Here is a 14,079-nt window from a genome sequence, read left to right as displayed (position 1 = left end):
GTTGAATATAGTTGGTAACATAGTGAAAAATTTATGCACAATACCTACAAATAAGATAAATCAAAGGCATATTATTTCATGTTGGATGTTGGGGTAAGCATAAATTCATCACACAGTTAATAGATATTTAAATAAAGTTGTAGATATTTTCAGCAATGAATGGTATACTTCTGATTTGATGAATTAATCTCAAAACATACATGCAGATTATCCCCAAATACACTGATATTTTGGGGGGATACTATAGATGCAACATCTTTTATTTATTTCATATAAACATGCTTCTTGGGACAAGGTTAATATAAAATGGACAATCTGCCTCTATAAACAACTAAAACATAATGTATATTAATTTAGAGTTTAATTATATATGAAAGGGGTTAATCTTTAACATAACAAACATCATGTTTACAAAACCAATTACATTTAATTTGAGATGGCAAATGTTTAAAAGACACCATCTATCCAAATGTTCATTATGTCTATTAACTCTAATACTTTAAAGAATTAGAGAATATTAAATAGAAAACACCTGCCTGACTAGTGTTCCTTTCAGTTATCACAGTTTAATAACATTCAAGGCATACATTTTTGCCAGAATGATTTGAGATTCTCAGGAAGTTAAACATAAGCTCTACAGAGACCAAAAACTAGTGTGAGTCCAATTAAACTAGTAATCCAATCATCTCCCATATGTTTAGTTACTGCCTAATATGTGCCCACCACATACAAGTCCGTTGTGGTTTGCTCTCCTTGCTCTCATTTGGTTGCATAATGTGTATGTGTCAAATAGGGTTACATAGATAATAAACAGAAAATAAATTGTATATCATATTAGATATCAATTCAATTATGGAAATGAATATCAACAAACGTGATAGCCACATTCTGGAAATTCTGGAAATTTTAAATAGGGTATTCAGAAAATCTCACTGGCAAGCAGCCGTCTGAAGAGACATGGCCTGTGAGCCATGGCCGCTGAGCCAAGCTGCAGGCTTATTGAATGGACTTGAGGACACGGGGGGAAGGGGAAGCTGGGATGAAGCGAGAGGGTGGCATTGACATATATACACTACCAAATGTAAAGTGGATTGCTAGTGGGAAGCAGCCGCATAGCACAGGGAGATCAGTTCAGTGCTTTGTGACCACCTAGAGGGGTGGGATAGGGAGGATGGGAGGAAGGCTCAAGAGGGAGGGGATATGGGGATATATGTATACTTATAGCTGATTCACTTTGTTGTACAACAAAAACTAACACAACATTGTAAAGCAAATATACTCCAATAAAGATATAAAAAATAAAAGGAAAAAAAAGTTTTTATCAAAAGGAAAACAAAATGAATATATTTCCTCCCCCAGTCCTTCTAGGTACCCCAGCTCCATAATACCCCATATCAGTTTTGTGCTGTGTCATTCTCAGTCCCCAAATGAAGTCATTTGTCATACCAGGTTTTCCCCGGCATGGGTTCCTTTTTCCTCTGGGTCCTCAACACCTCTGCTGTTTTAATCTCCTGCCTCTGCTCTGGGAAGCTGATCTCCAGGTGAGGGGCCTGCCCCTTTCCACAGACACACTCTGTTTAGGTCTGATGCCATACCTTCTCTTAGCCACAGTCTTCTTTCAGTAATTTAACCATCCCCCCTCTCTCTGCATATCCTAAAGACTGAGAGGACAGACTCCAGATTTTCTCTTTTGGTTTAACCAGTGACTACAAAAGTCCAATAGGGCCCAACCTTCTGGAAATGAAGCAGCGCATCAGGAATTTCCCTCTGCAGTCCATCCCTTATTCTTACACCTCTTTGGCCTCTATACCACCAGTGACTCACTGTGTGCTGTGTCTAATGTAGGGGATGCTGCAAAGGGAACTTTGTGCCATCTAACAGGGGACAGTTTTCTGTTACTTCCTTTTGTTCTGATTCTGCCAATAGATACCAGGGAAATAGAAATATTCTTCTCAAATAAGGTCACTGACATTTATTCCTCAAGTATGGAGTCTTTTCTTCTGTTAAATGGAAACATCAGGAATACCTGGTCTCAATATTATATACTAAACTCTTCAATAATATCCTTGGACTGATTATAATGTCAAAAGTTGCTCAACTCCCCTCTCCCCACATGAGAGCTGTTGTGAACATATAATGATTTGAACATATTCTATCAGTAATGCTTTTTAAAATAAATTTATTTATTTATTTATTTATGACTGCATTGGGTCTTCGTTGCTGTGCGCGGGCTTCTCATTGCAGTGGCTTCTCTTGTTGTGGAGCACGGGCTCTAGGTGCACGGGCTTCAGTAGGTGTGGCATGTGGGCTCAGTAGTTGTGGCTCGCGGGCTCTAGAGCACAGGCTCAGTAGTTGTGGCGCATGGGTTTAGTTGCTCCACGGCATGTGGGATCTTCCTGGACCAGGGATCGAACTCATGTCCCTTGCATTGGCAGGAGGATTCTTAACCACTGCACTGCCAGGGAAGTCCTATCAGGAATGCTTTTAAACTAGTTTATACTTTATTAATTTTAAAAGCATATGTACATATATTGTTGGAGTTAAATAAAGATTAAAACGACTGGTGTGGACAAATTTTGAGAATGCCTTGATATAACTCCTGGCTTCCTAGGGGCCCTCATCTTCCTGTTTTGAAATAATCACGAACACAAATCTTCTTATTAGTAGTAACATTAATTATTGGCAAGGGAGCTATAGGATGCCATTCCCAAGTGACTCCTCCAGTTTTCTCTCTCGAGGTATTAAACAAGAAGTAACAAATCAGCAGAGCTCTTAGGGACAAGTACTCTTAGGGATAAGTCCACCCACCCTCATCTCAGGGGCATCCTCAGTAGCACCCCAGATATCCATGCCCTGAGGAGTTGTTCTGCTCCACAGGACTTAGAGCTGATAGTGGGGAGAGACAATTCAGAATCCTGGCTCTTGCCCAGGAAGGCTACACACACACTCCTCTGATGGTCTGATGAACTGAAACCACACATAAGCCAAGTTAGGTTTTATTTTCCTGAGGATAAGTTTTTATTTTAATTTTTAAACCAGATTGTTGTATGACATGGATGTTAAGGAAGCACTTACATTGAAAAATAGCCTCTGTGGGACATTATCTCTGATTAAATGTAAAACTTCTAGTAACATCTCAAGTTCCGGAAGACAGAATTTTGCATAATTGCACACAACCACAGGTTCCTTTACAATCTTTTATGCTTAACTTCCTGAACTTCTTTGCATTGTTTCTGTATCATTTTTCCCACTGCCCTACATGACCAGAAACACTCTCGCCACCTTATGTATACTTAATGTTCCATTTCTTTGCAGAAGAGCATTTACAAAGTTAGCTTCAGTTAGAAATACTGATATGCATTTAACCCATTGAAATGTCTAATTACTTTCATTAGTTTTACAAGTAAATTGGCTTATGCACAAACACGTTTTACTATAAAAAGAAGTACAGCTGGAGTTTATGAAAATAGCTGTCTCCTCATAAGCATAAAAAATAAAAGGGTAATGATTCAGAAACTTACCAGGATTTTTCTGAAAACTTCCTCTTCTTATGTCAGAAACTTCAAACAGTTGGTTTTTAATCTTTACTTTCTTATTCCTCTTCTAATGGGTAGGAGATGTATGATTGTAAGGATCCTTTTTAAAAAAATAAGCCTTTAAGTTGTGAAGTTTACTGGTCTCCTGATGCCCTGCCTCTGTGCTGATGCAGAATGAGGAAGTAGAAATGCAAACAGTTTCAGTTTTGCTTCAGAATGTATTTATTTAGGTTTATAAAATATTAAATATATTTATAATATATGTAAATATATTTTAATGGTTATAAAATATTAAAAGATTAACATCACAAAAAATTACCAATAAAGTTGAACCATTGCTGAGAAACTATACACCAGAGTTTCAAGTTATAAGAGTTAAGAAATCAAAGTGAAAAAACACCTATAGAAAAAAACACTGGGAAAATATTAAAAACTCACTGTGATCCAAGTGCCTGTTATGGACTGAATTGCGCCCCGTCCACAAATTCACATGTTGAAGCCCTAACCCTCGGTATCTCAGAATGTGGCTGTATTTGGAGATAACGTCTTTAAAGAGTTAATTAAGTTAAAATGAGGTCACTAGGGTGGACCCTAATCCGGATATGACTGGTTTCCTTGTAAGAAGAGATTGGCACTTGCATGCTCCCTTTCTCTCTCTCTCTCTCTCTCTCACACACACACACACATACACACAAGACTGGATGAAGACACAGGGAGAAGACAGCCATCTATAAATCAAGGAAAAGGCCTCAAAAGAAACCAACTCTGCCAAATCCTTGATCTTGGAATTCTAGCCTCTGGGAGCAAATAAATTTCTGATTTTTCAGCCACCTATTCTGTGGTACTTTATTATGGCAGCTCCAGCAAACTAATACTTCTGTGTGCTGGGTCGTCATTAATTTCATTATTTTTTGAAAATTAAAACATTAGTTTTTTCATTATGAATATGGCTAAAATTCATTTTCAAACTTAAGAAATACAGAATATGGAAAGAAGCAGGGAGAACCATATTATCCAAATGTAATCTCTATTTTCCATTGTATTTTTTTCTATTCATACATTAAAAAAATATAAATTTAATATTTGGGAAATTTTACCAAACCTTGAAACATATAACTTCAAATAGGTAGTGAACAGTGCCTGGTAAAAGCTGAATTACATTTTATTTCTTGAATTAATATGATATGAACATCAAAATTCAGGACCACTGGAATATGCCAACTTTTGTTTTGGGGTTGTGTGTACAGTTTTTGTTAATTTTTTTTTTTTTTTTTTGCGGTACATGGGCTTCTCACTGTTGTGGCCTCTCCTGTTGCGGAGCACAGGCTCCGGACGCGCAGGCTCAGCGGCCATGGCTCACGGGCCCAGCCGCTCCGTGGCATGTGGGATCTTCCCAGACCGGGGCACGAACCCCTGTCCCCTGCATCGGCAGGCGGACTCTCAACCACTGCGCCACCAGGGAAGCCCCTGTTAATTTTTTTTTTAAAGAAACAAACTGTTACATCTGCTAGTGGAAGAAAATGCTTTGTTCTGCTTTGAAGTTCTGAAATTGTTCAGGTGTATCGTGGTTCATAGATTACAAAGAATAATGCTAGTTAAATTCCAAAGAATGATTTTTACTCCTTTATATGAAATGCACAAATTTTGGGGGGGTGATAGTGGCAGTGATGCCTCCTACTACCTTATGTAAAACACTTGAACATTCTCATCAATATTGCCATCAGCTGTTTAATACTCCCAGTATATTTTCTCAGACTGTTTACTTAAAATTGTATGGAATGATATAATTAATAAGCAATAAAATCTGAATCACACACACACACACACACAATCTTGGTGAGCTTGTTAAGAAACAAAATTCTCTAAGAATGTCTTGAACATTTTTTCATTATTAAATGAAGATAATTTTTATAGCTGTTTGAGGTGCTATAATGTCTGATACTCCCAGTTGTTTTACCAAACTGGCTGGCTGTTCTAAAAGCCAAGTGAGGCATGGGTTTTCAGAATGTGCATGCTCCTGTGTACTACAACATTCTAAAGATGAACAATTCACCCCAGTAAGACTCTTGCTACAGTTTTTGTCAAATTCATTATTTTCAGAGTCTTTCGTTCTTATTTCAGTTTGTCTCCCTCTCTCAATAAGCATAGTTTCCTGGATTCTCCACTTCCCACCCCCTGACAATTTTGACCTCCATCACTCTCACTTGATGACAACTCTTCCTACCTAATGGACAAAATTGAAGGTATCAGGTGGGCTTTCTCACATGCTCCATTCTCCAGATCCCTAAACCCACCTGTGCCCCTACATTCCTCTCCGTACCTACTAGAGCAGTTCTCAACTCAGACTCCACAATAACGTCATCTGGGGAGTTTTCAAAAAAAGCAGATGATGGGACTTCCCTGGTGGCACAGTGTTAAGACTCTGCACTCCCAATGCAGGGGGCCTGGGTTCCATCCCCAATCAGGGAACTAGATTCCACATGCATGCCACAACTAAGAGTTCGCATGCCATAACTAAGGAGCCTTCCTGCCGCAACTAAGGAGCCCACCAGCTACAACTAAGACCTGGCGCAACCAAAAAAAAGAAATACTTAAAAAAAAAGGCAGATGATGCCCAGGACTGCTATTGGGCAGTCATATATCTCTAGCGATAGGGCCAAATATCAATAAATTTTTAAAAGCTTCCTAAGCAGTTCTAATATGTAGACAGGGCAAGAATGTCTGGAATAAAATGAACTCTTCCTCTTCCCCTTTCTTTTCCTTACCTTTTTATTTCTCTTCCATTTTCAAACAATTACGTCCTAAAATCATTACATATGCAGAGAAAGGTAGGTGTCTGTGGTAGGAGAGTGGGGAAGTCAGGGCCCAGGAAGAGAGGTGACCTGGAGTGAGGAGTCAGAAACTGGACAGTGTGAAGGGAGTATCCACCTGCAAGAGTGAGCCAGTGCTGGGAATAAGAGCCTGAAGGAGGCATGGAGGGTATACAGGGGCAGCCTGGTGTGGGTGTCAGAGCCCAAGCACAGTGAGCAAAGTGTCTAAATGGAGAGTTGGCCTGGTGTGGGATATCAGAGCTCAAGCAGAAAAGACAATGTTCTTCTGGGAGAAGATCCTAAAATGAAGAATGTCAAAAATTGCACTGAGCAAAGTTAAACAGGCAAGGAAAACTTTATTCAAGACTATGGTAGTAGAAGGGAGATAGACTGAACTCAACTCAGCTGAAGTAAAACATGGGAAGGTTTTTAAGCCCTGGAATGAACTAGTGGAAAAGAACTGGAGTACTATCAGGTAGGTTGGTCAGTGGGGTGTGTCAAGCGCATGGATTGCTCCTGTTTGCAAACGTTTTTCTCTGTGATTAGGCCACCTGGGTTTGCTAGTTGATGTGCATCCAAGTCAGGCTTCCACCCTCCTACTGATACTGGGAGACAGGGGTGCTATCTTCTTTGATGTTTACATTTCAAATACCTGGTTCCCTGGTGCTTGAGAAAGACAATCCTGGGTTATAAAACTGGCAACAGGGTGGGAGAAGATTTACATACATTTTAATATTTAAAAAATTTTTACATTTATTTATTTAGCTGCAGCGGGTCTTAGTTGTGGCACACGGGATCTTTTTTAGTCACAGCATGTGGGATCTTTAGCTGCGGCATGTGGGATCTAGTTCCCTGACCAGGGATCGAATTGGGCCCTCTGCATTGGGAGTGTGGAGCCTTAGCCACTGGACCACAAGGGAAGTCCCAAGATTTACATACATTTTAAAGGGACAGAGAAAAAATTTGCAATTACAAATTCTCTAAAGTAAATGCTCTAAGGAAAGGGAGGCCTTTAGTCAGGGACCTATAATCTAGAAGATGCCTGTCCAAAGTTTAGTAAAGCTTAGGGGATCGTTAAAGGCCACTTTGGTCAAGAGTCAGATCTGAGTTGAGAGAGGAACACACCTGTGCTGGGCAGGGGATTGCTGGGCATTGAGATAGAAGATTGATTACACAGAGGGATTGCTCAAATAAGGAAATATATAAGGAAATGAAAGCCATATTTCTCACTGTTGGAGAAGTGGCTTACAAATATGAGAAGAGAGTAACTTGCAGTATGGAACTACAATTGGAGATATCTGTGTGAACTCATGGTTTTTTAATATCTTTAGGTACAGAAATAAATATACCTGTGAATATATTGTCTAGGCTTGCTGACTGAGAGGGAGTAGAGACACCATAATAGCAATGAACACAACTAGCATTCAGATGGTGTCTTCTAAATGCCATTTTTTCTATGAAGAACCAGGGCCCCTTGGAAAGACAGCTGATTCCAGAGATGGGACAGAGAAAGTATTAGATAAGCTTGGAACATCTTTTGTTCAGAAAGCAAGGAAGAAGTCAAAGAAAGATACGGACAACATTAAAAGGTCTAGTCAACTTGTATAAGCTCCTACTAGTTAAATCTAGGACAATTGGAGCATCAAAATAAATAGTGTAGTAACAGATTATCCACTGAATAATCAGATAATTCACTGAATGAAATGGAAAACCACGAGTCCATACAGATAAGTAAATGAATAGATGGAAAATTTGGTGAGAAATAGTGTATTTACAAAGTTTCAAATTACCTCTCCACCAAATACTAATGACAAATGGGGAAAGACTTAGCTTTACAGTGGAGAAGTTTGGCCTGTATGCCCTTTTTTCAGTGGTATTTTCAAGTCACTGAGGTGAACAACATCAATATGGGACAAATGAGATGGCATGGGATGGGATGAGTACATAGCACATAATGGGATGCAATGAGTACATAGCATCACTCCTGTGATATTCCTGCCAAGATGCAGAGCTTAATTCTAATAATCTTGAAACATTATACAAACCTAAATTGAGGGATGTTCTGCAAAATAACTGGCCTGTCATCTTAAAAAGTGTCAAGGTCATAAATATCATGGAAAGGTTAAGGAAATGTTCCAGACTGGAGGAGATTAAGTGCAACATATGCTTCCAAACTGGGTCTTTTTGTTATAAAAGACATTGTTGAGACAATTGGTGAAACCTGAATGAAGTGTGAGGATTAGATGAACGCAATCAACATTAATATTTAAGTTAATATACAATGGAATATTACTCAGCCATTAAAAAAGAACAAAATTGGGTCATTTGTAGAGTCGTGGATCGATCTAGAGACTGTCATACAGAGTGAAGTAAGTCAGAAAGAGAAAAACAAATATCGTGTATTAACGCATATATGTGGAATCTAGAAAAATGGTACAGATGAACCAGTTTGCAAGGCAGAAATAGAGACACAGATGTAGAGGACAAACGTATGGACACCAGGGGGGAAAGTGGGGAGGGTGGCAGTGGTGGTGGTGGTGGGATGAATTGGGAGATTGGGATTGACATGTATACACTGATGTGTATAAAATGGATGACTAATAAGAACCTGCTGTATAAAAAATAAATAAATAAAATAAAATGTAAAAAAAAGATAAAAAATAAAAGGAATGCATTCAAAAGAAAAAAAATGTGTCGTGTTCAGAAATTATATAACCAACAGCAAATACAGTCCAGCTTTGTTAAATCTGCACATTTTGCATTATTTGCTTCAGATTTTTCTTTTAAGAAATAAAATATGGGCCTCCCTGGTGGCGCAGTGGTTGAGAGTCCGCCTGCCGATGCAGGGGATACGGGTTCGTGCCCCGGTCTGGGAGGATCCCATATGCCGCGGAGCGGCTGGGCCCGTGAGCCATGGCCGCTGAGCCTGTGCGTCCGGAGCCTGTGCTCCGCAACGGGAGAGGCCACAACAGTGAGAGGCCCGCGTACAGCAAAAAAAAAAAAAAAAAAAAAAAAAAAAAAAAAAAAAAGAAATAAAATATAACAAAACCAAAAAAAAAGAAAGAAAGTGTCCATCCTAAGTTAACCATCTTGATTTGGATGGTTGTGTTGTGATTAGCTTTCCTTATACTGTGGCTAGAATTTCCTTGTTTGTTGAAATACACACTGAAGTACTGGAGGGTGATTCAATATCTTACTCAAACTGTTCATTAAAAAGTTTTGTCCTTGCATTTCCTATCAATCTGTAAGTTTTTGATTGGTAGGTTACAAGTTGGTGATTATTAAAAATAAAAAAGGAATCATACAATTATCACCTGTATAATAACACTCATAATCCCCAATAAAAGAAAGAAGTAAACTGAAGTTCATTCTCTCCTTCACTCTCAGGGACTTAACTCCAAATTAAAATTTCTCACTTTAAATGGCATCTTTCCCATCAGTATGCAAATAGGTTGAGGTTTAGAATTCCTGGATTTTCTTTGGAGATTTTACCACCCATAAAAACATCCACATACAATATACTGCTTAGTTTTGTCTACTGGAACTGGATTGTATGTACTCATGCACTCAGCATTTCTTCTGAGATTCATCCACATTGATGTAACTGTAGTTAATTTTTTTCATTGCTATTTAATATTCTATTGTTTGACTTTGTCATATTGACTTATCCATGCTTCTGTTGATGAATATTAAGGTGGAATAATGTAGTTCTGAACATTCTTGTGCATGTCTTCTGATGCACATGAACAAGAGCTATTCTAGAAAATATTGCCTGGAGGGGAATCCTGGTTGGTGCACGCAATCAACATTCCTAAATAATACTCAAGTGTTTCTCAAAGTTGTACAAGTTTACATTCCTATGAGTACTGGATTAAGAGTTCTCCTTACTCTACGTCCTTGATAATTCTTGGTATTATGAGACTTTCTAACTTTTGTCATTCAAGTCGGTGTGAAACTGCATCTTGCTGTGATTTTAATTTCCATTTCCCTCATTACTAATAGGCTGAAAATCTTTTCATATGTTTAGGGCTATTTATGCTTCCTCTTAATTCCTGTTCTTTGCACGTTTTTTAATCAGTTTGGTCATATTTTGTTTTGTTTTGTTTTGTTTTCAGATGTTTTAAATCCTAATCCTTTATTCACTATATGTGCTGCAATTTTAATTCTAGCTTTTAGTTTCTCTTTTCACTTACTTTGTGGTGATAAACAGAAGTTCTTAATTGCAATGTGGTTAGATTTATGAGTCTTTTCCTGTGGCTTATGCTTTTTGTGTCTTATTTAGAACATCTTCCCTACTTTGAGGTCATAAGATATTTTCCCATGTTATTTTGTAAATGCTTTCTAGTTTTGCCTTCTACTGGGCATGAAGTAAGGGGTTCACTTCCACGTGGCTAACAAAATTTCCCAGCACCATATCTTTAAAAATCCATCCCTTTCTTACTGACCTGCAAAATCATACCATATTTCAAGTATCAAAATATTTGTGGGCCTATCTCCGGGCTTCATAGTTTGTTCAATTGTGTATTGACTACCCCTGCATGACTTTATTATGACAACTTTATGTGTTGATGGCAGGTAAGGAAAGTCCTGTTAGCTTGCGTGTGTTTTTTTAAATTGTCTTGGCTATTTTGGACTTTTAAAATTTTGTGCATAGAAGTTTTAAACCAAATTAAAGAATTTTCCTTTTTCAAAGCTTAATAAAATGAATAAGAGAAAATAAAAATCAGAGGAAAAATCTCTAACCACATACAGACAAAGGAAATGGTACAAGCTTATTCCATAAACTTAAAGTGTTAATCATGAAGAGAAAGAGACAATAATAAAAGAATTTACATGTGGCATCTACTTTTAAAATTCAAAATGAGGGAAGAATGAGTAAAATAAATCTGGAAAATTTCATTAGCCTATGGAGAACCAAATAGGTCAGCAGGCAACCAAGAGGAATGATGCAAAAAAAGCCCTTTCCTATCATCTCAATGTCTTCATCCTTACCCTAACCAGAGAGTAAAGAGATGGCAGAAAAATCCGATTTTTCCTTCAGTGAAATATCTCTAGCAATGAAAGACGAAAAAGGAAAGTAATAGGTAAGATCCATGGAGGGCATTACACACTGGAAAGTATGGTACACAGAGAGCTTTTGTTAAGTCTATCTTTTCACACACAGTTCAGATCAGTAATTATAATCTATAGGTTTCATCTCTTTTTCTCTTTTTGTCTATGAAGAGAATGAGAACAGTTGATGAAGAGTCAAGTGAAAAAAAAGGCACTTTAAAGGTGACCTAATACTCTGAAAAAAATATGTATATATACTTGAAATACAATAACTATGGAATCTATCTCAGGGTAGATGGGGATGGTCTCTCTTGGAATCAATGTTTCTGGGCTTAACCTGATTAAGAGAATGATGCTAATAGCACCCCTTCCATATAGTGTCCATTACATAGCATGCTTCCTGATACAGGACCAAATAAAATTAGATCACTTAAATCTCCTTACATTAAATTAAATTGCAGATGACTCAATGATTTAAATGTAATAAATAAATGTATTAATACCCTCTCAGAAAACATAACAGTTTTAAACATGGCATGTATTAAACTTTTCATGTGAGCTTCTGGGCATGTTTTATTTAAATGGCAAGCTAGGCTCTGTAGAAACAAATAACTGGAAAAATAAAATGATATACTGTACTTTTCTTCCTTGCCAAGGATGTTTCCCAGCCAAATCATGATTTTTGGAGGAAAGGGGATCCATTATCACCATTTTCCCTGGAGCATATGTTGAGGGTGGTGGCTATTAGAACCCAGCAACCAAAAGGTACTACTCATTTTAGCTTCAATGTTCAAAAAAGTTCAATTTTCCTGTGTCAGATTTCAAGGGACAGTGCAGACTATTGAGAATTTAAAATTAGATGGCATCAGGTCAAATCATTTAAAAAAAAAATTACCCTGCTCTGGAATCAAGGATATCTCGGAGTTGGATGGGAGAAGGTAGAGAAGGGTTTGGAGGAAAGTATCTCCTGAGATAATCTCAGGAGAGAGAGTGAAGGGCAGGGAGAAGCTCCCTCCTACTCCCTGGGATAGTAGGAGTAGAGCCCAGGGCATGAGGGCTGATAGCCAGGAAGGAATAGGCTCTGGCCCCCAAAGGACTGTAATTTCAAGCATTGTGAAATGACCTGGCAAAGGGTTCCACTGTGCCAGCACCAAGAGGTGACTTGATAAATAAGAGGTGATGTTGGGGGATCAGTTTATATTGCCCACTCTTCAAGATCGCTTCCACCAGGGAGCTATGAGGAAATCCCATGGGCCACTCTCTAGCTAAAACTGAGAATCACCCACACAGAAAGAAAAGGCCACAAGGTAATTGCACAGCTACAGCACATAAGGCAGGGATGGGGTCAGGCTCTCTGTGAAGCTGAGCCTACTCAGGGAATTGGGAGAACACAAACATCATCTTATAACCAGAAACCAACCAGGAACGGAACCAACACAACTGGCCCAGGACTCCATCAGTGACAACTTCATCACCACAGTGGGATTCTGGATGCCAGGTGGAAGCAACTGCAAGTTTGCCAAAGTGGTAATGATAAGCTGGTGAAGAAAGAGATAGAGGGAGACAGAGAGAGAGAGAGAGAGAGAGAGAGAGAGAGAGAGAACGAATTCACTTAAAATGAATTCACAAACCAAGATTCCAAAACACAGAAAGCAGCTAATGTCAAAGAGACGGACAACAAAATTAACTATACATAAATTCCAAACAAAAATAATTAGAATTTTGATAAGCATGTTTAGGATTATCAAAGAGAAATGAAGAGATAATATCCACAAATACAACAAGAAATTATGAAAAATGTAGAAGTTAAATAAGAAAAGATAGGGAGATTGGTTCAAGATGGCAGAGTAGAAGGATATGTGCTCACTCCTTCTTGCGAGAGCTAACTGTTGAACTAACATCACAACTAACTGTTGAACAATCATCGACAGGAAGACACTGGAACACACCAAAAAAGATACCCCACATCCAAAGAAAAAGGAGAAGCCATAATGAGATGGTAAGAGGAGCGCAATCACAATAAAATCAAATCCCATAACCGCTGGGTGGATGACTCACAAACTGGAGAACAATTATACCAGAGAAGTCCACCCACTGGAGTGAAGGTTCTGAGCCCCATGTCAGGCTTCCTAACCTGGGGGTCCGGCAACAGGAGGAGGAATTCCCAGAGAATCAGACTTTGAAGGCTAGTGGGATTTGACTGCAGGACTTTGACAGAGCTGGGGGAAACAGAGACTCCACTCTTGGAGGGCACACACAAAGTAGTGTGCTCATCAGGACCCGGGGGAAGGAGCAGTGACCCCATAGGTGACTGAACCAGACCTACCTGCTAGTGTTGGAGGGTCTCCTGCAGAGGTGGGGGCTGGCTGTGGCTCACCACGGGGACAAGGACACTGGCAGCAGAAGTTCTAGGAAGTACTCCTTGGCATGAGCCTTCCTGGAGTCCACCATTAGCTCCACCAAAGAGCCTGTAGCCTCCAGTGCTGGGTCACCTCAGGCCAAAAAACCAACAGAGGGAACCCAGCCCCACCCAACAGCAGACAAGCAGATTAAAGTTTTACTGAGCTCTGCCCACAAGAGTAACACCCAGCTCTACTCACCACCAGTCCCTCCTATCAGGAAGCTTGCACAAGCCTCTTATATAGCGTCATCCACCAGAGGGCAGACAACGGAAGCAATAA

At 39.0% G+C, this 14,079-nt stretch overlaps 1 protein-coding gene across 1 annotated transcript in view; it reads right to left on the bottom strand.

Moving 5' to 3' along the window:
- The window catches only part of SAMD9 (sterile alpha motif domain containing 9), a 49,809-nt gene extending 35,982 nt beyond the window's left edge, over positions 1–13,827 (bottom strand). Inside the window, exon 1 of the mRNA XM_082633010.1 lies at positions 13,725–13,827. The gene's annotated coding sequence lies outside the window, so the exon portion shown is untranslated. The remainder of the gene's footprint in view (positions 1–13,724) is intronic.
- Positions 13,828–14,079: the final 252 nt, after the last annotated feature.

This window comes from Mesoplodon mirus (genome assembly GCF_964341445.2).
Source record: "Mesoplodon mirus genome assembly, chromosome: 9".
Lineage (NCBI taxonomy): Eukaryota > Metazoa > Chordata > Mammalia > Artiodactyla > Ziphiidae > Mesoplodon > Mesoplodon mirus.
The sequence above is the reverse complement of the archived record's forward strand: the minus strand, read 5'-3'. Positions and strand labels throughout refer to the sequence as shown.